Raw genomic sequence first — 24498 nt, forward strand, 5'->3', positions numbered from 1 at the left:
AGATGGAAACCAGTTTAGTATCTGTAGAGCGCCTGCTTTCTGGCTTGGGGGCCATGTCAGGATGTGCTTAGAGGCGACAGCTGTGTCTTCCTGTGGCAATCATCAGAGACCAGCTCTCTTCTTACAAGGGCACTAACTCTATTCATGGGGGCTCCACCCTCATGACCTAATCACATCCCAAAGACCTCAAACACCAGCCTTTAGGGAACTAGGGTTCACCATAAAAATGTGAGGGGACCCAAGCATGAAACCTACAGCAAATACATTTCAATGTTCTTACAAACTCAGGTCAGGCCAGTTCTGCCTGCCTGTGGTTGAAATTCCAATAACAAGGTTTTAGGAAATACTCTTAACCTGAACCGATGAGTAAGCTAAGTTATAACACTCATAATCATAACAGACCACATCTGTAAAGTCAGCTGTGGTTTCACATCTGTCCAATTGTAGCCTCATAATGGCCTTGTCCACAAGGAGTGAACAGGTCGGTATTTTTGCCCTACTTTTGGGCAAAAACAAAAGTTGAGTGGGATGAAGCTAGTTCCTCGGGGTTGTGTCACTGGGGATGTCAGAGATCAGAACCAGAACACAAATCTTGGTTATGCGCTGTAATGCCCTGATAACAACGGTTCCCATTATTATCCGAGCGGTTCAGCAAGATTTTATATACAGTGTGAGTGTGAGTGTGTGTGTGTGTGTGTGTGTGTGTGTGTGTGTGTGAGAGAGAGAGAGAGAGAGAGAGAGAGAGAGAGAGAGAGAGAGAGAGATTGGAAACCATTTCTAACGCAAATGTTTTAGTCATCTCCAACCCAGCCACTCAGTTGCACTCAGCAGGCTAATTTGGACTATCCTCATTCATGGAGAAAACATTGCCATCTGGTGGACCTTGAAAATATCAGTTCTCAGGACACACTCCTAGACTGTTTCCTGTGGCTGTAACGAAACACCAGAGACGGGGTGATTTAGGAAAGAACTTTATTTTGATTCATGTTTCCAGAGACTTGGAGAGCCTTTAGGTGCTTCAACTACTGGCAGAGAGTTAAGCAGATTTAAAGAGATGCTGTGGTCAGATGCCATTCACAGCAATGTGTTCCCTTGATGAACAATCTAGCCTCATAAACAAAAACTCACTCAGTCGCCTAATCGCATCTTAGAGGCTCTACCGCCTGACACCATGACACTGGGAACTAGATTTAAACACGGGTGTTTACCACACCTGGATCACAGAACACACCGAACCCCATCACATCTCTATCTTCCCAGTTCGTTAAGCCCAGTGTGCATCCTAGAGTCTGAGATACAGACATGGTCTATATCGTAGGCCTTGGCTTCAAAGACTATTGAGGTAGGCAAGGAGACAAGACTCGCCATGTGAAATCATTTGTCCACTGTATAAAGAAAATGGCTACGTACTGATATGTGTGATCCTAGACATGGCCCTTGGTCTTTGTTCTTCAATTTTCTTGCTTATTAAAAACAAGAGAGAGAAGATACAATAGGCATGCCTATCCGGATGACTGGGATAGAGACGGGAGATTGATCTCGAAAACCACAGGGCTTGAGGATGGTATTTTATAGAGAATGGAGGTCGTGACTCACGATGGCATCAGGACTTTGAGCCTGGCTGGCAAGAAGAGTGATAATCCCACTGGGGGATAAGAAAGATGGCTCATTTGAAAAGTAAATGGCAAACTTAGATATGATGTGAAATGATGCCAGGACAAATATGTGGCGATTTCCAAGGTGGATGGAAAGAGATTTGGAGTGAAGAAAGATGGGGGCTGGGAAAAGCAGGAGCATGTGGTAGTTGGAGGCAGAGTTGTCTTACTGTGTAAAGCAAGTGGTCTTACAGCTGGAAAGTATAGGACCAATGGCTGCTGTGTATTAGTCACGGTTCTTTAGAGAGACAGAATGGAGAGGGGCAGTATACATGTATATTAAAGGACTATTTAGAGTGCTGTGGTCTGGCTAGTCCAGCAGTGGCTGTCCCACAACAGACAGCACTCTCGGTGCCCCCAGCTACACCCTTTCAGCACGCAAGATTCCCAAGCAGCTGAACTCACCTCCGATTCCTGGCGTCTGTGTCTCTTCCAAAGGCTTCCAGTCACGAAAAACACTGCACTCTATTCGGTAAGGAAAGTGGACACACGTTAACTCTAACTCTCGGTACTCGCATTGGTTTGTGAGTCTGATCACGCTAGAGCTCCTGACATGAAGGGATGTTTGTCTCCATGGAGCGTGGCTCATCTTAATAAGTGTAGAATGTGAATTATGTTAGCTCCTCTCTCTAGGTCATCAGCAATATCACTGAAAATTGGTTAAGGAAGGTGGCTCATGAAACCTCACAAGACGTTAACCGTTCTTTCCCAGATATCATAAGCACCATTCTTTCTGTGTGGGGCATGATAATCCTCACCTCTGCCCTCTGCCCTCTGCCCTCTACCCTCTACCCTCTGGCCTCAGTCATCTCCCTGTAGGGGAAAGTGGATCCTCGAAGGACAACATCGAAAGTACTCAGGTAGCGAGTAGCCAAGCAAGCTCTTTGGAGAGGCCTGTCTGCCCTCATGGAGCAGTGGCTCACTACTGGTCAAACAGCTCCTCTTGAACACCAGACATGGTTTAGGAAGCACTCAGAGCAAGGTTCTGACTAAAGGGCAAGCACGGCACAATACATTTCCAAACCTGCCAGGTCCATGAGCTCAAAATGTTAAACAGAAGGTACGTGAAGCAATATTGCTTGTTGAGCTGGCCCTTTGCACCCTGAATCTGCACCGATCTCACCCATTCGCACCATGGAGGCTTCCCTATTCCTTCAACTCAATGTCCTTTGTAGAGACCTGGAGTTGCATCTATGTAGCTTGGGAAATGTCCTGGGCACCTGCATGTTTGCCACCTCACCTGCATGGTTTTCCTGCTCACAGAAAGGCTATGAGACCAAACAGCTCTGAGGATTTCTCGGCCCTTGATGCTTGTGGCAGCAGACCAGAGCCAGTAACCTCTGCGACAAACCACTGAAGGTCATGACTAAAGGATAAATTCCACTCCTCTCTCTATAAAATGAACTCTGTCCTCCAGGCATGACATAGTTGTCCTTGTCTTGAAATCAGAATAGCTATGATTACTGACAAGAGACCCTCCTCACAAGATCAAAGCCAACTATCACATCCTCATGGTAGGAGGAAGGCGTCGTCAGCCTGAGATTGCAGACACCACTTGTTTTCCTGCCCACCTCTCACTCCCTGCATGAGGGTTTGGAGGGGGGACTAGAGCGTGTATGAGGCAGAAGGTTGACTGAGGATGCTGTCTCTAGTGGTGGAGCTTTGATGAGTTGTCATCTACACAGGGGCTCTGCGTTTCCGAAGTCACCCATCCTCCTCTAAGTGACTCTTCCCTTGTGCTTTTATAAGTAACTTCAATGAACTCATTGGCTCACCAAGGCAAAATCGTTCCTTTGATCCATTGATGTCAGGCTGGGGCTGAGTGGGCATTTCTAGAGAGCTTCCTGGAGGAGGTCACCAACACTCACAGGGGTGTGCTTTCCTCAGCGGCTCACCCAGCACTTACCTTCCATACAGGCAAGCAGGCGCTTCAACTATTCAAGCCAGATCCCACGAGTGTGACGCAGAGTTGTAGCGATACTCCCTCCCCATCATGGCTTTGTGGCTTAGGAGAGATACCTAAGGAGGAAAGGTGAGTTCCTGGTGGGCGGTATCCACTTAATAAAGGTGAACCAGGAATAAAGGTTCACAGGAAAGTCGCTGTGTCTGCCACCAGGCAGAGTAGAGCCAGAAGCTTCTGTAGCACGGACTCTGCACATAGTGGATGCTGAGCACACATTCGTAAGGAAGAGTGCACTGAGGCAGGCTGGGAATGTGACTCAAGCTGCTACTTACTGGCAGAGCCCTTAGCAGACAGCAGGCTCTTCTTTTGTCTCTTGAGACTATTTCCAAGGTCTGTGGTTTCTACCCACTGAGATGCTGTTAGGCCTCCACTGCCTCGGTCTTTCAGGGAGGTACTCATCAGATTACTGAGCTAGGAGGAGAAACGGGGCCTTCAGACGTAGCACCATCCTATAATTCTGCTCTTCCTTTGGGGTAGGCTCCTGGCTTGTGGAACAGAGAAGCTTTACTTGGGCCATGAAGTCACGGGATTCAAGGGCACGGGTAGAAATGTCAACTCCGGGAATTCAGGTCAGACAGTCCTCCGGCCTGGAAACAGGCATATGTGAACAACTGGCCTTCAGTGAGCAAAGTGGTTTGTGGACCATAGACTCTTTCACCTTCCTCAGGAACCAGTTAAGGAAAGGAAGGAGGGATATTTTTTTCTACCCCTATATGACCTTAAAGCAATTGGTACCCCATCTCTAGATGTGAGTTATACTATCCATTTATTTTTATTGTAGATTTAATGACTAGCCCAAGGTGACACAGGGGGGAGCTAGGACTCAGACTTGTCCATGTTTCACACCAAAGAATGACCGAAGCCTGTCCTGTCGGCCACACTGGAAAGTCACCGTGTCCACCTGCAGCAGAGCACACTTTCAGTCTAACAAGAGGGCGAGAAGAACGCCCTTCCCCTGAAGGGTTAGCCTGGGCCTATAAGTGAGCTTCCCCAGCACATCCGGGTGAACATGGGGTCAATGATGTCATTGGCTCAGCCACTTTTTTTAATCAAGCCCGAGAAGACGTCATTCCAAGAGTCTCCTCCCTGCGCATGCGCAAGGCCCATCCCGGTTGTCTTGGCAATCATTTCCCTATATATCCCTGTATGCGGTCAGGGTGAAGTGGGCTTCAGGCCCGTTCGTTCTCCAAGGTTTGTTGACACGGCTGTAGGGTCCCATGATTCACAACAGCGTACGAGCCCATCTCTTTTCTGTGACAATCCTTTCAATATCCTGGCAAATGTTTGTACAGGCTCCCCTGTTCCCCATGTGGCCAGAGAGGCAAGGAGTTTAGAGTCTGGCAAAACCTCTGCCTTCTCCTTCCTTCTTTCTTACACCCCCCCCACCTCCCCTTTCTTCTATTTCTCTCTCGATAGCAGCTTAGTTTTCTGCATTTGAAATATCGTGCCTGGCTGTAAACTTCAAGGATGATGAACTGAAGGAGGCCCTGGTTCTCTGGCTCTGTAGTTGAGGGACTGGGGCACAGAGGAGTTAAGGGACCTGCCTGGGGTCCCACAGCAAACAAGTGCTGAGCTTTACCTACTCAGTTCCTTGACTTTCCATCCCATAGACATCTCAAAGTGCTTCGGGTTTAGTTTCAAGGACCAAGTAACCCAAGGAAGCATAAACACCCCATTCCCTGGCCTGCAGAAAGCCAAGACCTGTTCCATCAGAGCTTGGTCCCATCATCTGCCCCCTTCCTGACATGCAAAGACAGTCCAGAGCCATGGTCTCTATATCCCTTGATCCTTCACACCAGACACCCCTCCTATGTCTTTTTATAGCTCTTTCCAGATTGTTCTGGTCTCTACTCAATTGTCCCCCTAAAACTGTCCTTCCTCCTATCATTTTCTATGTCCCCGTCCAACTGCGCAGGGCCCTTATGCCTTGTAGAAATGCCACCTGCTTGTTCTGGTACAGAGGTCATGGCTTTGCTTGGTGAAACACTGTATCCTGGTGTCTGCCACTCATGGGTGATGAACACGTAACTAATTCATTTGCTACTAATACACTAAGGATTGACAGTTGTCAGAAACAAAGTGTATCACTGAATATAAGCTACCCAGGAAGCCACCATGAGACTCAGGAAGAAATTCAACCACCTGGATAGCATCATCGCCATGAGCATCACCAGGTTTTAGCTTCATAAAATCAGATTTTCTGCAAAACCTGGGACACCTGGCTCTGAGGGGAGAAAGCAGAAGCATTTCTACTCCTTAGGTGTGAGGTCAAAGAGCAGAAATACAGAGAGAGGGAAGTAGAAAAACCCAAGCCCCATTGAGGCACACTTTCCTGGAAACATGCTGTCCTTACAAGACAAATGAGTTTCCCTGTGATTATATACGTCCCTTACTGGGTCCCCTCACTAAGGGGCTCCCTGCCCCACCATACCACATAGCTGCTGCTTCTCTCTCACTCAGCACCTCAGACACACAGGCTGTTGGCTGTCAGTCACTCTTTCATCTGCCTGCAAAAGTAGCAAAGAAAGTGTCCCCTGTAAGCACTGAGCCGTAACCCAGAAGTGAGCAGGTATATCCTGGCCTCTGGTCCTGGAACCCCTTGATATCAGTGGTGAGCAGGCCCATGTTGCCAAACCCGCTGGTCTCTTTTCCATGACCAGTAGCATCAGAGAGCACATGGACTCCCAGAAATACTTTCCTATCTCCCGAATCCCCAGTCAAAGGAGGAGGGCGGGACCACATCAAGAATGGTGATTTGAAAGAAAATAGTCCTCACAGGGAGTGGTACTATTTGAAAGAATTAGAGTTCGAGGAGAAAGTGTGGCCTTGTTGGAAGAATCATGTCACTGGGGTGTGGATTTGAGATTTCACAAGCTCAAGCCAGGCCAAGTCTATCTGTCTGTCTGTCCTGTCTCTGTCTCCCTCCCTCCCTCCCCCCTCCCCCTCCCCACTTCCACCCCTCTCTGCTGCCTGTAAATCCAGATGTAGAACTCTCAGCTCCCTTTCCAGCACCATGTCTCCCAGCATGCCACCTGTTTTTTGCCATGACAATAGTGGACTGAACCTCTGAACTATAAGTCAGTCCCAATTAAATGCTTTCCTTTATAAGAGATGTTGTGGTCCTAGCATCCCTTCACAGCCATGGAAACCCTAATTAAGACACCCAGGCATCCCGTGCATTCCTCTCTGGTGGTAGCACCGAGATGTTCAGATGGTTGCCCGAGTCTTACCCTGCTATTAGCCCAGGCTGGAGCAACTCTGTCTACAGAACGTGCAGAGGAGCTAAGCAGGTATGTGGGACCCTCTGCCTCTGCTCTACAAATGTTCTGAGGGAGCCCCATCCCACATCTCTGGAAGTCAGCATTGCATTCATGCTGTATTTTGTTGTCTATGTTACTGTAATGTTTTCAGTCAATGGGTAACAGTAGCATGACAGACACTGCTCCAAGCAAATCAGGTGTATAAGTTAATTCTCACGATTGACCTTTGCAAGATAGGAACATTTTCAGATGTGGAAACGGAGGTACAGAGTGATCTATGATCACACACCTGGTAACTAATAGAAAGGGATGTTAGGGAGTGGAGCAATGACTCCGAGTTTAAGAGCACTGACTGCTATTGCAGAGTTCAGCACCCACGTAGCAGCTCGCAACCATCTGTAACTCCAGTTCCAGGGAATCTGACACCCTCTTCTGGTGCCCTATTCTGTCTTCTAAGGGCACCAGGCACATGGATGGTGCACAGACATACACATACATAAAACACCCACACACATAAAAATGTAAAAGGGAATCTTTACCTAGTTCATTTGATTCTATTGTTCGATGCTCTTAGTGGTTTTCGTTACCATGTATGTATATGGTTGTGTGTGTGTGTGTGTGTGTGTGTGTGTGTGTGTGTGTGTGTATGGGGTGTGTGTGTATGTATATGGGGTGTGTGTGTATGTATATGGGGTGTGTGTGTATGTATATGGGGTGTGTGTGTATGTATATGGGGTGTGTGTGTATATGTATATGGGGGGTGTGTGTATGTATATGGTGTGTGTGTGTGTATGTATATGGTGTGTGTATGTATATGGTGTGTGTGTATGTATATGGTGTGTGTGTGTGTGTGTGTGTGTGTGTAGGTTAGAGGGCTCTATGACATTGTTTCTCTCCTTTCATCTTTTCCCTAGGCTCTGGGGATCCAACTCATGTTTGCCAGGCTTCCACAGAATTTGTTTTTTTACTTTTTATTTTTATTTTATATTTTGTTTATCATACCCCCTCAAGATAGTTTTATTGATATTCACAGTTTGTATTTCTTTGATTATGATAACTGTATACATGTTTTAGGGTTTCACTACAACCAAATTCTGACCTGGAAGTTCTACTCTTTCAAATTCTTTGAGGTTTTGTTTATTTGTGGGTTAGAGTTTGCTTATTTCTAAGAAAGCAACTGCAGCTGACTTAATGGAGAAGGGGCCTTAGTTCTTAAAACATAGGGACCCTACACAAGGGCAAGGACATAGGTCAGACTGTTGAAAGGACACTCAGTAAATATAAGGTCATGGAGTGCTCCCCACCTCCTGTCCTCCCACTCTCTTGTGTGTCTATCTCACTCTCCTGTGTGTCTGTCTCACTGTCCTGTGGGTCTATCTCACTCTCCTGGGTCTATCTCACTCTCTGTGCATCTATCTCACTGTCCTTGTGTCTATCTCACTCTCCTGAGTGTCTATCTCACTCTCTTTGTGTCCATCTCGCTCTCCTGGGTCTATCTCACTCTCCTGTGTGTCTATCTCACTCTCCTGGGTCTATCTCACTCTCTTGTGTGTCTATCTCACTCTCCTGGGTCTATCTCACTCTCCTGAGTGTCTATCTCACTCTCTTTGTGTCCATCTCGCTCTCCTGGGTCTATCTCACTCTCCTGTGTGTCTATCTCACTCTCCTGGGTCTATCTCACTCTCTTGTGTGTCTATCTCACTCTTCTTTCCTCTCTTTTTCTCCTTCCATTTCATCTGTCTTCAATGCATATGTAAGATCACAACCATGTTCATAATGTCACGAGTCCAGCATATTCCCATGGAAGATGCCCCAGGGTCAAGTGTCCAAAGGAGTCAGTCAAGGCCAGAGACATGAAACAACTTCGTATTAAACAGTTTCTGGGACTCTGAACATAGAAGTGAATGTGGAGGGAGGGGGTAGAATGAGTAGGAATTGCTTATTGTAGTCAGACTGAACATAGGAAATGTCACTTCTGTCTGCTTTTTCTGATGTCGGTTATCTCTGGGCCCAGAGATTACACATGGACAGAAACGAGGTTTGTTTTGTTTCTAGAAATTTATAAAGATTTCCTCATTTGTCATTTTGTTCTCGATTACTTTTATAGACACTATATGTACTCAGATTTTTCTATTACTGCCAATTTTTGACCAATTCTGAGAGTATTTTATTGGCACACGAGTCCCAAGTATGCTGCATTCTGCATAAGAAATGTGTTCCAGTTCGTGGGGGTGCACAGTGGAATCACAAATTCTAAAGGTTATAGGAGACTCTTCACAGTCGTTTAGTCATTCAGAAGCTTGATGTCCTAACATTTCCCCCACAAAGCCCATTCAGGTTTTTCAGTGCCCTCAACCCACCAGGAAGTCTAGTCCATTCACAAACTTCTCAGACAGCCAGGAAGTTTACTCTCTTACTGACCCAGACCTGACTTTCCCACCCTCTCACGTCTTCCGTGTCTGGGTTCTAACATGGTGTATCCTTCCCTGACAACATCCTTTCTTGTTTTTCAGATCCATTTTTAGAAACACAAAACCAGAGTCCCTCCTTCTAGATGCCTTTTCCCGGCAGCTTCAATCGCACTAAACATGTCACAAGCTTTAATTGGGAAGCAAGTACTTTAGCCTCAAAAGTCCCTGTTGAAAGTCCTCACTTTAGAAGGGATCCTTGGAAAAGCTAGGTTATGCTTTCCTTGCCTTACTTTCTGAAATCTTAAAATGATTCTGCTGGGGCGGGGAGAAACAGGCAGGGGGGGGAGGAGGAAGGGAGGGGGAGGAAAAGAAAGAAGAGGAGGAGGAGGAGAGGAAGAAGGAGGAGGATGAGAGGAAGAGGAAGAAGAGGAAGGAGAAAAAAGAAAAAGAATTTGTGTTTAGGTTAGAGGACTTTGTGGGGTGAGCCCTCTGGAGAGACAGCTCTTAGTGAGTGAAGCAATTTCAAGGGATTCCCCTCTCCCTGACATTCACAAATGCTCTAGGGCTTTCTGGCATAGTCTGTCTGTGCTAGGTCCATTTCTGTTGTCACATGCCACCCCCTACCTTTCCCCTGAAATGCTTCCCAGCACAAGGGGAGCAGAGCCCCTGGCCAGAACATAGGAGGATGCAGCTGTCAGAAAGAGCACTGAGACCCTTCCTGCCCTCCAGCTTCAGAAGGAAAGTGTGTCCATTCTTGGGTCTGGATCCTTTACAGACCTGGACCAGCTGTCCCAGCAAAGGGTGATGCTCTTTCTTAAGACTTTACAGAGATGGTCTGGTAGTTCCCACCATAGCTCCTTGCACAGCGTCTAGGTCAGTGGTTCCCAACCTGCGGGTCACAACTCCTTTAAGGCCATTGGAAATATCAGATATTCACATTATGATTCACAACCTTATCAGAATTAGTTGTGAAGCAGCAACGAAAAGAATTTTATGGTTGGGGGTCACCACAACATGGGGAACCATCTTAAAGGATCGCAGCACTAGAAAGGTTGAGAATCACTAGCTCCTCAAAGTGTCAGCTGATGGGAACCAGGGGTACCGCCCCAACAACTGTGGGGTTTTATTCATGTAGCCCAGGTTAGCTGTGGAGTCAAGGCTACCCTTGAACTCCTAATCCTCGCCTCCAGTTCCAGAATGCTGGGCATACAGAGATGTACCGTCACACTCAGCAATCATCTTGTAGATGAACAAATAGATCTAATGAGTCCAGTGGTGTCAAGTCATATAAATGGTGAACGGTATCACCAGGGTCTAGCAAGGGGCCTGGCTCAGTTAACACATGCAGCACAAGTGTTCCAAGGAAGAGATTCCCATCTCTTACTACAAGAGAGGACCTCTCTTCTCACTCATATACACTCATCCCTCTTCAGGAAATGGGGACCCACTAACTCCATGGTAAACACAAATGGGGGGATGTGTGAGAAGAAAAAAATAGCAGTCTGTAAAGACCACTCAGCAGTTAAGGGCACTGGCTGCTCTTGTAGAGGACCTGGGTTCGATTCCCAGCACCCACATGACAACTGGCCACCATCTGTAACTCTAGTTCCAGGGGATCTAGTACCTTTTCCAGCCTCCACAGGCACCAGCCGTGCATGTGGTACACAGACATACACACGGGCCAAACACCCACTCATACATGTAAAATAATAATTTAAAAAAAGTACAATTCAAGAGTGGCATCGTCTCTCATTGTCACGCCTTCTGCAGAGATGACATCGAGGCCCACTTGCTGCTTGGGGACACCACCCCTCTGCTCATCAAACACACCCCAACATTACATGCTCTTCAGCAAGTCACACTAATCTCCAAGAGCTGTTGCAATTATCCAGCTGACATACCGCTATGATTTATGAACATAAATTAAACAACGAAATGGTAATATTTGGCTTGTTTTTCATTAGGTCTTTGACATTTTCATGGGATCTTGCAAAATTCCGACCCCATGCACAGGGCAAAACCACAGTCCTACTTGCTCCATCTGTACCATCCACTCCAAACAGTCGGGGACAGTGTCAGGGTCACCAGGAAACTCTTACGTATATTACACTTCCCCGGGCATTGAAGTGCCCCTGTTTCCCACAGCCCATCTGGTCATCTTGGTTAAACAAACGGTCTTAATGAATGGCCTCCATTTGATGTTTGCAGAAGGAAGGGACAGCGTTCCAAACAGTAAGAGCAGATTCCAGCAAGCTGGGGTGGCTTTGGTCCCATCTGCCATGTGTCAGCAGCAGGTCCTCACGGCCAGTGACCACACAGACACTGCCGCCACCCTTAGGAAATGGTCAGTGGCAACACAGAGTGGTTTAGAGTTTGCCATTTGTGTTTTTGCTAATAGGGGACAGAGAATACCACCGTGTAGCTATCCCATCCAGCACGGTAGAGCGTGAGTCATGGGAGCAAACATCACCCTCACAGAGACGCACACTCTCCTCCCCCACGCAAGTTCACACACCTGGGTCATCTGTCCTGTGGGGCTAGAGGACAGAAGCATATACCAGAAAGACAAAGCCTCAAGCCCCGGCTCCCTCACAGCACCACAGCATCACACTGTCTGTGCCACGGCTGCTCCCAGAAAGTCCCCTTGAGGATGCAGAAGAGCCTGAGGCTTAGGGCTCAGACATGTCTTGACTCTGCCGATTCTCAACTGTGAAATGTGAGGAAACTTGCTGGATCTTTCCCCCCATGTCTTTACCTCTAAAGTGGAGAGAGTCCACCTAGTTCAAAGGGTTGATATAGGTTTTATATAGGGCAATTTTTTAAAAATAAAAAAACAGTTCTACAGTAGTCGAACAATCTCTTCCTTTTCTGTTCTACAAAGCACGTTCCTTTGAATACCTCTCAATGAAGCCCAGCCAAGAAACTGAGAACCTAGATGAGGGGTGGAGTGGGGGAAGTAAGGATTTCAATTCACACTTGGCTGTTCACTACCTACGTTCTCTGAGCCTCTTCATCTAAAGTAGGGAAATGCTGCCTGTCTCTAAGAGACACCAAGGGTTAAAGGAACACAGAGGAGTCTTAAGCAGTCACACACACACACACACACACACACACACACACACACACACACCGCACCACCACCACCACCACCACCATCATCATCATCCACTGGCTGTTGTGATCTTTTAACAATAGATGCTGAATTGATTCTAATCAAATCTCAGAATCTCAGGTCCATAGGTATCCCAAAGAAGAGATGGAGACTCTTTCATTTGAGGCAGAGGCTTCTCCTCTCAGGACATTCCCAGGGGATGTTCATGTCTTCAAAATCCACATTCCCAGTTTAAAAGAAAGAAGTCTCTGTGGAACCAGCCTGGATCGTGCCCGGTGAGTTGCTTTCTGTGTGATTTACTCTCGTTCCTCGTCTTCATGTTCCTGAGAGGCTTCTGTGAGGTGATGCTGTGCTTTCAGGGGGAAAATGGTACTGACGGAAGAAAAAGTCGTCTTCTCCATTTGTACCTCTTTCTTTTTCTTTTTTTTCTTTTCTTTCTTTCTTTCTTTTTCTTTTCTTTTCTTTTTTTTTTTAACAAGAGAACAGCTCCACATTGGAAAGGTAGTCCATGCACAGGATGACAGAGACGAGAGCAAGCAGAGGGTCTGAGGGGGGCACTAGCTGCTTGGGTTCTGCGGCCTGACAGACACTGTGAGAGCCCGCTGGAAGTCACCATGGTCTGAGTGTGACATCTGCATGTGACAGTCGGTCAGCAGTACCCATGCCAGTTCAGAGAGCTTATGAGGAATATACTTACAGCCTTAACAAGGTTGCCAAGCAAAATTTTCCACATTAAGGTTTTGAGAAGTGGTGCTCTAGTTCATGCAATGAGGAGTTTGAGGGCCGTGATACTGGGTTTTTACCCTTGCTCCACTCTTCACTAGCTGCATAACCTTAGACAATGCACTTATCATTTCTAAACCTCTCTGTCCTCCTCTGAATAGAGAGGACAACCAAACCACTCTCCCCAGCAGATTTCGAGGATTTGGAGCATTCATGTAGAAGTGTTTTGTAATACATTAGCAGCTACATGAGAATGAGGTATTTTCTTTCTTTCCAAGGTATGTATTTTTTCCAAGTAGCTTGTGGTCTAAGGTCCACCTTTTGATCTAAGAGCAGGAGAAGCCACCCAGCTCAGTCTATTCACAATGGTCACACCCCTGCTTCTGATGTAGACAGTCTTTATGTCTTTTAGACAGGGACCAAGCCCAGGCAGTTTCCCTACATCAATAAGCTAAGCCATCCATAAAACTCCTGGGATACCAGACAGATGAGCCCAGGCCTGTAAAGAGGAACTCTCTGAACAAGGAATGCACACTTTGGGAACACATGCATCTGCCTTCGAATTCTGGCCCTGCCGTTCCTTGGCTTTCGGGTTTATCAGCTCAGCTTTCTGAGCCTTGGTTTCTTCATCTGTACCATAAAGAGGGAATAGAGACTGGGCCAAATGGTGGTGAGAATGCTGTTGTAAGAGAGCATATGCAAGATTCTAGATCAGCATTTGTCGCACACGCTCACTAGATGACACTAGCGTCAGAGATTCCTGTTACAGTCAATAAGGGTTAAGAGAACAGCCATTACATATGCATACTTTCCAGGGTAGAGAAGAGTTTGTCCTAAGCAAGTATTTCAAGCCTGGAAGGTTAGTAGAAATATCCAGCCATTGACCCATTATTATTATTATTATTATTATTATTATTATTATTATTATTATTATTATTTCTATATATTTTATTATGTGTCATCTTATCAAAGGATTCTGCCTGCTGCTGAAAGGGCATATTCTGCTCTTTGAAAGTTAGGGCTCATTCAGAGACTGCCCCACCTAGGGATCCACCCCACATGCAGACACCAAACCCAGACACTATCCCCGATGCCAAGAAACGCTTGCTGATAGGAGCCTGCTATGGATGTCTCCTGAGAGGTTCTGACAGATCCTGACCAATATAGATGTGGATGCTCGAAGCTAACCATCGTACTGATCACAGGGATCCCAATGGAGGAGTTAGGGGAAGGACTGAAGGAGCTGAAGGGGCCTTATCTGGCATCAATGGGAGGGGAGGCCCTTGGTCCTGTGAAGACTTGATGCCCCAGGAAGTTAGAGTGGTGAGGAGGGAGTGGGTAGGTGGGTGGGGGAACACCCTCACAGAAGCAGGGTAGGGGGAGATGGGATAGGGAGTTTGCAGAGGGGAAACCAGGAAAGGGAATAACATAAATGTAAATAAATAAAATATCCAATTTAAAAAAAAAGTAAGGGCTCGTCTCTGCTCTCAGAGTCTAGACTATATCAAGTTTTAGGGCACAGGGGTGGAAAGAAAAGTTTCTCAAGAGCTGGAGAGATGGCTCAGCAGTTAAGAGCACTGACTGCTCTTCCAGAGGTCATGAGTTCAATTCCCAGCAACCACCTGGTGGCTCACAACCATCTGTAATGGGATCCGAAAGAAAGAAAGAAAGAAAGAAAGAAAGAAAGAAAGAAAGAAAGAGAGAGAGAGAGAGAGAGAGAGAGGAAGGAAGGAAGGAAAAAAGAAAAGTTTCTCAAAGCAGAACTGATTTTGAATGTGATTAGATCAGAGAGGACAGATCTCTCCATGTGAAAATAAAAAGGCCAGGAGTGGATGGAGGGACAATGGAAGATGACACAGCAGAAAGCCCCACTTCTCGAGCAGTTAGGGACAGCCTGACTCTAGGACAGATTGGTACCCTGGTATGACATCTTAGAGCAGAAACGGTCAGGCTTTAGTGTGGGGCGGCCACCTAGAGAGTCTCGGATATACAGACGGCTCAGAGAGTCTACATCAGCTTCGCTCAGAGTCTGTACCTTTTTATGTTTACAGTGAAAGTGGGGGAACCTTTACTACTCAGTAAAGTCACAAATTCTACGTGGTCACATAGCAAAGGCGTCGCAGCATTTATGCTTGAACGCATGTCCTTTGTCCACAGCTTTCTACAGTGCCATGGCTCTGCCACTTCCCCGGAACACAATTCTCCTGACCCCAAATATTTTTATTTTTCCATCATATTAAAGGACTCTGGGTAAATGGATGGATGGATGGATGGATGGATGGATGATGGGTGTGAGGGTGCATGGGTGAACAGATGAATGGATAGGTGGATGGGTGGATGGGTGGGTAGGTGGATGGATTCCCCATATACAGGGTCATAGGTTACATAAGAAATGCTGTGAATCTGAAACTCTCTCTACTTACCATTGCTCTGGATCCTGGGGAGGGGCTGAGCTTTAGTTGATCCTGGGATTCTCTACTTCCTGTCAGCAAAACTGTGAGGATGGGAGAAGTCCCAGCTGTGCAGTCCAGCTGCCAAGAAAAGTTACTGATCTAGGGGCCAAAGGACAGGCTTGGCTACTAATATAAGACACACAGTTTCTAATTCATGCCTGTAATCACAGCACTGAGAGGGTGGGAGTGGGAGATTCTGAGGGCAAGACTAGCTTTAGCTATAAGCAAGTTTTAGTCCAGCCTGAGCATCATAAAGCCCTGATATTTTTTTAAGTTTATTTTTCAGAAAGTGTTGGTGTGTGGAGGCCATGACATAGCTTAAGTGGTTAAAGGCTCCTGTGGCCAAGCTTTGGTGGGTGGGGGTGGGCTACACTGACCCGTGCTTATGTGAGACGTAGGTGGAGCCCAGAGGTCACCCTCAGGTGTGATGGCTCAGGAGTCTACTGCCTTGGTTTGTTTTGTTTTGTTTTGTTTTGTTTTGTTTTGTTTTTGATCCCCGCCCCCTTGGTTTGTTTTTTAAACAAACCTCTCACTGACCTGGAGTTCACCAAGATAGTTAGGATGGTTGACTGACTACTACTACTAATGATAAATTACTTGAGTTCAGTCCCAAGGGATGACACAGTAGAAGGAAGAACAACTCCTCCAAGTTGTCCTCTGACCTTCACATGCATGTTGTGGCATGCATGCATGCATGCAGTTACATGTGTGCATGTGTAAATGCATGTGTGTGCATACACACACACACACACACACACACACACACACACACTCATAAATTTTTAAAAAATGTTAAAGGGTTAGATAGGCTGAAGGAATTGCCGGGATCCGTTTCCCTCTGAAACTATCCTCAGGCTGTTCCAGGGACTCTGCCCCTCTGGCCTTCAAACAGTGTTTGTGTCCCAGCTTCAGATAAAAGAAACTCATGGGCCCATTTACTCTCGCTCTGTTGTTTCAAAAGTACTTCACACAAGTAACTTGCTGTGTGTGCTAGAAGGGGAACAATAAAACGCACGGTTAAGAGTATGGTTAATGCCCATTGGGAGGCAAGCTCTCTGGAGGTCACATTACCCATAATTCATTGCCTTAGACCGTTTTCCATGGCCTTCACAGCTCTGTGACAGAATGCCTACCTTGTCCTTTTCCCACTCTGCCACATAGAGTTGGAGATTAGGTGAGGAGGGAGAACTGATGTGCTAGGGGGATCCCACCTGGTGACCCTCCGAGGTGAGAATGGGCCAGTCTCCCCCTCTCTATGACAGTTCTCTTCTCAGTGCAACCCAAGTTTTACAGACACGGCCCAGCTAGCTGTAGCTTCTCCAACCCTGGAAGGTCTAGAAGTAGCAGACCTTGCTGTGTGCTGATACTTTTCTCATTCTTTTTTTTTTCTTTTCTTTTTTTAGGAGCTGGGGACCAAACCTAGGGCCTTGAGCTTGCTAGGCAAGCGCTCTACCACTGAGCTAAATCCCCAACCCCTACTTTTCTCATTCTTAAGGTAAATGTGCCTCGTCCAGATCCTATCCTTTTCTGGAGAAACTGGAGAGATTGAGTTTCTCTGAAGCTCTTTCAGCAAATCCAACTTCCTTCCAGTCACATAGACCAAGAATCAGGGCAATATTACCCACCCACCCCCATATTTTCAACAGGTGACTGTTGTTGGACCCTTGTGTGTTATTCAGGGTCCTCAAGAGAAATAGAACCAACAGAAGAAGACAGACAGACAGACAGACAGACAGACAGACAGACAGATGATAAGTAGGTGGGTAGGCACATACATACATACATACATACATACATACATACATACATACATACATACATCATAGACTTGTAAGGAGTCAGCACTGCCAAGCCCAACTGTCATCATGCGCAGGAATTCCTCGTCTCTCGTGGAAAGGTCACCTTTGGTTCTATTCACACCATCAACTGACTGAAATATGGCGTAGGGCAGTTGACTTCACTCAGCTTTCAGATTCTCAGCTGAAAGCACCTTCACAGAACAATATCTGACCAGTTATCTGGATTCCAACCAAGGTAATGCACAAGTTAGCCGGCTCACTGGCGAAATCTGAGGAGGCGTATACCCCTGCCTGCCCTATTTATTCACTGGTGAGTTGCCAGTCCTATGCTTCAAGAGCTTGGATGTCACATAGTTGGTCTGAATCCAGAAAGTCTGAATCAAAGAAGCTGGGAAGTATCATTAAAATGGGGTTCTCTGAAGCCGAGCTCAAGACCTAGCATGGGACCTTCAAGTGACTCCTGTTCTGGGAGCTTCAAGCTGAGGGGGATGGGGCCTGTGGTATCTTTAAAGCACACTGTGGCTGCTCTGGTGTTCAGGGTCCTTGGGTTGCAACTTCATGGCTTCCACCTTCAAGAGCTTTCTTTCTGGGTGATGACCTGGTCTCTAACCCTGCAATACCCAAAGCTTTGAACAGAAGAGATCCCACTGGGAAAGAGTCCCAAATAAACAAGCAATAATCTTTTACTTTGAGAAAGAAATTGAGGGAGCTTGGAGAGATGGCTCAGTGGTTAAGAGCACTGACTGCTCTTCCAGAGGTCCTGAGTTCAAATCCCAGCAACCACATGGTGGCTCACAACCATCTGCAATGGGATCTGGTGCCCTCTTCTGGTGTGTCTGAAGACTGAAACGGTGTACTCATGTATATAAAATAAATAAATCTTTAAAAGAGAGAAAGGAGGAAGAAATCACACGGGCTGGAATGATGGCTAAGGAAGCATGTGGTGCTCTTGTGGGGGACCGGGGTTTGGTTCCCAGCACTCACATGGTCACTCCCAACTGCCTGCAGCTCTGCAGGATATGACACGTTTTTCTAGCCTCCACGGACACCAGACATGCACATAGTATATCTACACACACAAGGGGAAACACTAAAACGAAAAGGAAGCGACATATGACGGTGCTTGAAATTCCAGCACTCGGGAGAAAGAGGCGGAAGGATCGGGATTTCAAAGCCAGAATTGGCTACACAGTAAGTTCCAGATCAGCCTGGGCTTCATAAGACCCCGTCTCAAAAGGAAGAAAGCAAGAAAGCAAGGAAGGAAAGAAGAGAAGGAAATATCTAAACGGTGGTTATGGAGGACGTGCGTGCGTGCGTGCGTGCGTGCGTGCGTGCGTGCGTGCGTGCGTGCGTGAGGAGTGGGGAGAGTGCGCTGACTTGTGCTCACATGAGATGCTGCAATGTTCCTTTGGCGCCCAGAGGTGGGGGAGGGGCTGCACTGACCCGTGCTTACGTGAGATGTAGGTGGAGCCCAGGGGTCACCCTCAGGTGTGATGCCTCAGGAGGCTACTGCCTTGGTTTGTTTTTTAAACAAACCTCTCACTGACGTGGAGTTCACCAAGATGGTTAGGATGGTTGGCTGGCTACTAAATCCGAGGGATATCCCTATACCCGTCTCCCCCAGGCCTGGGATTACAAACATGTGAGTCTACCATATCCAGCCTTTTTACATAGGTTCCGGGGATCAGCCTCAGGTACTCGTGTTTATACGGCAAGCACTTCACTGTCATCTTGCCAGTCCAACTTGCACTTTTAAAGCAGGTGCCCAGAAGGGTTTCTGATGGTGGCCATTCCCACCCTTTCTGAACTCCAACCAAACCTACTTAGAGACAACTATCTGGTGGCATTCTCAGATCCATACTTCCGGACATCGGTAGAGGCGTGGCCACTGATGGGTCTCTCCCAAGCATCCAAAGACATTGGGAAAGTTTCAAACCAGCCAAACTGCGACAATGGATGTGATGTCAGATCCTCAAAAAACTAGGCTCTACCAGGAAGCCATTTTGCACACGTGATAGTTACAAATCAGATGGCTGCTGTCAACCTGGGGGTCTTGTGTGTTTCCTGTATGTGTTGAAGTGTTGAGCATCTCTATCTGGGACAGTGTGGAGATGTTGGTGGAGTGAGGGAAGTGGATTAAGAATGAGAAGCATCAGGTCAAACAACAAAGCCGGGGACTCATTGGGGCTGGCACTGCAGAGCTGAACTCGCCGCTTTGACAAAGCTGACTTTAAGGCGACCTTCAGCGGTGCTTCTTAGCAATGTACACCGGGCAATCGCTGGTAAATCTTTATTAATTTTAATTGGCGGTACCCATTTATAAGAACCATTAAAAAGGATAAATTGAGCCCATCCGGCGTAATGTCTTTTGTTAATTAGTTTGTCAGCACTGTTTTAATATCCCCTAATGACTTCATATTTCAGACCTGACATTAAAGGAGACGCTGAGAGAGAGGAAATGGTCTTATCACAGTGTACTGGACCGTTTTTCTTTTTTGAACAAAAAGTGTCCTTCCACATGCTGACCAAGGTTAGATGTCATTTAATTTTCAAAGGTAGATGTGTGGAGACTTCAAAGCCCCCCTGATCTGTACCTGGGTCCCACTACTCCATCCTGCTTAGACTTGCCGTGTCTTTCCAAATACCCCAGGCACCCCAAGATGCACATCATTCCTTCTCTGCTTCCTCCCTTCATTTGTTCAACAGACATTTATTGGGCTCTTTGGTATCACAGAGATAGGTTGGGCTGGAGTCAAGCAAAACACAGATACTTTTTAGGACTAAAAAAAAAAAAAAAAAAAAAAAAAGACCAGAAGTCTCTCTATTTCTCTTGAGGGTTTTTTCCTACTAATTCAAAGTTAACGGTGGGTGGTAGGGGCGTGGAAGGCCGAGGAACAAGAAACAAACAACGCAGAAGGATGGGAAAGACAGATAGGGTGCCCTTGACTCCTGGGCCATTTTGCTGGAAAGATCAGATGAAAATCCAAAGTGACCTCAAAGTGGTCCGTCTTCTACGGAAGGAGCAGGAGACAGGTGGAGGCTGCGTGGAGAAAAACCGTGTTTAGACCTCAGGGTCCAGTGCTTTGCCAACTTCCCCTGCATAGACCTCCAAAAGAAAGAATTAAGCTTTGCTTGAGTGTAATGAAAATTTCACACTGTTGCTGTCTTGGTCTGCATGTCCTGGGGCCACTGAAATGGCAGGTCAGTAGTAATTAGGGATCCCAAAGAGGGAGGAAGGTAATGGGTACTGGGCTGGGTGAGCTTCCTGAATGCCCACATGCTGGCCCCAGGCAGTTGTATTTGCTTGGTTAAGTAAATTTACACGCAATATTACCTAATTCTAACTGAATTACCCTCACAAAAAGGACAATTAGAAATTGTAGCTTAACCACAAGTTGACATGAAAAATGAGAGTCGGAACCTCCCCCCAACGCCTGCTACAAGCTCTTTGTCATCGATACGATGAGGTAAAAATAATGTTGATCTAATCACATCTGACAAGCAATTGGCAACAGAAAAATATGAAAAATTATCCGGGAGACAATTTGAAGTGTGGATTTACATCTGCTATTACTCACGGTAAACTTTGCCCAAGGCATACTCTGTGCCTTGAGATCATAACTAATGAGTGTGTGGCATTCATTTATGTTTTATAGATAGACAGGTAGACACAAGCAGAAGTGCACACATGTCCTCGGAAATTCTTTATGACAGGGCATGCATGTATGATCAAATGTCTGGAGGTCTCACTCAAGAATGAGATTAAGTACATAATAAATACTTAATTCTCCAGATTAAGTACGTAATAAGTACTTAATTCTCCAGATTAAGTATGTAATAAGTACTTAATTCTCCAGATTAAGTATGTAATAAGTACTTAATTCTCCAGATTAAGTATGTAATAAGTACTTAATTCTCCAGATTAAGTATGTAATAAGTACTTAATTCTCCAGATTAAGTACCTAATAAGTACTTAATTCTCCAGATTAAGTACCTAATAAGTACTTAATTCTCCAGATTGGTAAAACCGAATTGCACCTACTTTGTAGAGTAGTTCATATGGGAGACCTATAGCATGTGAAGTGATTGTCACAGAGATTGGCACTGGATAGGGGACACATCATAGAAGCCATCATCACTAGTACCACCACCATCACCTTCACAGTCAATCACTACCATCACTGCCACCAGCACCGTCTCCTCACCATCACCACCACCATTTTTATCACCACTGTCCTCACCACCACCATCTTCATGACCACCATCTTCCCATCACTACAATCATAATTATCATTAATGTCTTCAACACCATCAGTACATCATCATCACCATCTTCATGACCACCATTTGTCACCAGCCCCTTCGTTGTACACCCGTGAACAACACTATCTGATCCAGTTCAGCTTGGTATGCAGGGAGTGTTGACTCACTGAAGATCACACACACACACACACACACACACACACACACACACTCACACACGGAAAAGAGGTGCTAAGAGCTTCTTACAGGGCTGGAGGCTCTCTGGGTGTGGCATCTCAGAACATTCTCATCCCTCTTTCTTATGAATTCGAGAGAGCAGAGCTCCACTGGCTCCAACAGATAATCGTGTATCTATGGGAAGAAAGCCCGGGTGAGGGTGGGGAGTGGGAAGAACTTCAGATATAGGCTAGATGGCCATTGCTTTATGGGAAGACAGACACAATTCTCACCAAGTTGCCTAGAAACGGAGAGTGAAATTCTCATTTATTTTGTTTGGCATTTATCTATTTTTATGTCTAAAATAGCACCTTGGGCTCGTATCTCTTGAGTTCTCGGGTGCTTTTCTGCGATAGGTCACTCCCTAGCGAAAAGTAAATGTTCTTGCTAGAGTGCATTAAATTCCAACTAGCATCTCAAAGGAAATTTACTTTTGAGAAGAAGATACAAGATAAGAAAATAAACTAGGGGTGGTGGTGCACACCTTTAATCCCAATACTTGGGAGGCAGAGGCAGGCAGATCTCAGAGTTCAAAGCTAGCCTGGTCTACAGAGCAAGTTCTAGGACAGCCAGGGATGCACACGGAGAAACCTTGTTTCAAAGAAAACAGAGACAGACAGAAGGATGGAGGGGAAGAAGGAGGGAGGGAGGGAGGAAGGGAGGGAAGGATCGGGGAAGGAAAAAAGGAAGAGAGAAAAAAGCTATGGGGCTATAGTTCCATGGTCCGGTATCTCCTTAGTGTGCTTAACACCCTAGGTAGCAGCAATGACAATAACAGCAACAGATCCAAGAGAGAGGCTGTGGGTAGCCAGCCAAGTAGAGTAGGGAACAACGGGTCTGAAATACAAGGTAGGACATGAGGAATCCCCAGAGTCTCTTCAGTGCTGCCTTCTCCCAGCTCCACTGAGACTGGACTTTATGTAGAAGAGGGGATCCTTCACCTTTGAACAGCCTTTTGAATACCCTATTTCTTTACATCTCTCCCAGCATAAGAACGACACATGTAAAACAAACATATGTTCCCACACAGAGAGAGACAGTTCTGAACTTTAAAAACAAAAAGGAAAGGGCTCAAACTAAATTGGACAGAGTGAAAGGCAGTGAAGTTCTGGGGATTTCTTTTTTTAAATCCTTGTCTTAAAGAGAACATCATTTAGATTTGCCAGTGACACGCTGTAATATTGTGTTATGCACTATGTTTAATTTTTAAAAATTTTTATACGGGTACATGTGTGTTTATAGCTTGCATATATGATGTGGTACACATGTGGAGGTCAAAGGACAACTTGCAGGAGTTGGTTCTCTCCACCCCATGAGCCTAGGACTGGAGTCAAGTTGTCATATCTGGCAGCAAGCTGAGCCATCACACCGGCACTGTTAGACCCTATCATTAGGATTCCACTATGATCTTAATGTCAGAACCTAGATGTGTATGTCAGCTACCACAGCTTCCATCCAGTGTCGTGCTAGAACTCTTAGCAATTCAGTTAATTAAATATATATGTTTAATATATATATGAATTTTTAAAACCTGCATTATATATGTATTATATATAATACAGTAGAAATATACTCATATATTTATATTACATTATATATTGTAATATCATATATTATATATAATGTTATACGTGATAAATATACAGTATTATATAGGATATATTTTAATTATTATAATTATATGTTCTAAAGATAGTGTTATTATAAAATATAATTATATATTTAATATAATTATATATTAAATAAAATAATTAATATGTTTATATTAGATATAGATAGAGAGAATGGAAACCTTGGGCCTGGATTGATTGTGATCGATATCAAAAGAAAGACAAAGTGCTAACCAGCTGGGTTGGCAAGTGGACTTGGGAACAAAAGGGCATAAGCCTCCGATGGCTTGAAAGCGGTAAAAGGCAGAGAACTCATTGCATGACCCAGGGTCACAGCACAGGGATCAGAGGAAGCAGAGTGAAGCACTGTGTTTGCAAGCATGCCAACGCATATCGCAATGCTCATGGCAAGGCTGGTCTCAGGCCATCCAGTGTCATCCTTAAAAATGAAGTGTTCCCATATGATTTGCTCCCAATGTGGGAATAAATGGCACCAAAATACTGTAAAAAGGGTAGCCCAGCTAGGGTTGAATTTTCTGCTCTAAATCATCTTTCTGAAACACAGCTACCTTCCTGGGTGAGGAAATGGAGCAATGAGGAGAGAAGCCAGGACAGCCGGTTCCCTGTGCTTTTCTTCTGCAGAGAACCTGTGCCCAACAGGGTGAGAGGACCACACCCCTTACACAGGTCAGTTCCTTCTATCCAGGGTGTAGTAGTGAAGGGGGCTGCGGGAGTGGGGGCGTGGGACTTTGCGGGGAAGGGGACGGGTATAAGAACTTGACCAACCTAGGTAATAGAGGTGTGTTCCTTTAAGAAGGGCTCCTCCCTGTTCCTGAGGTTGTTCCCCTACACCCCAGGACATTGCTTCATCTGACCAAGCCTTCAGTGCTGCTTCAGCCTACCTCAGGAGTAAGGTACCTAAAAAACAACGGGCAACAGGGAATGCTCCCACAAACCATCCTCCTTTTTCCACATACTCTAAGGTGTTCCAGCTAATAACTGCCATTTGCAACCTGAAGTTTAAAGGCAGAGA

At 45.9% G+C, this 24498-nt stretch overlaps 1 long non-coding RNA gene across 2 annotated transcripts; it reads right to left on the reverse strand.

The window, feature by feature from the left end:
- Window positions 1-11228: 11228 nt before the first annotated feature.
- Window positions 11229-21992, reverse strand: LOC120103580 (uncharacterized). Of its 2 annotated transcripts, none has more exons than XR_010052749.1 (3): window positions 21886-21992; window positions 15548-20416; window positions 11229-13803 (listed from the first exon to the last, which is right to left on the reverse strand). It is a non-coding gene; the product is annotated as an uncharacterized LOC120103580 (long non-coding RNA). The 2 variants fall into 2 exon arrangements; XR_005506113.2 differs by lacking the exon at window positions 21886-21992 and having other exon boundaries at window positions 15548-15655; window positions 17397-18880.
- Window positions 21993-24498: the final 2506 nt, after the last annotated feature.

This window comes from Rattus norvegicus, chromosome 6, assembly GCF_036323735.1.
Source record: "Rattus norvegicus strain BN/NHsdMcwi chromosome 6, GRCr8, whole genome shotgun sequence".
Lineage (NCBI taxonomy): Eukaryota > Metazoa > Chordata > Mammalia > Rodentia > Muridae > Rattus > Rattus norvegicus.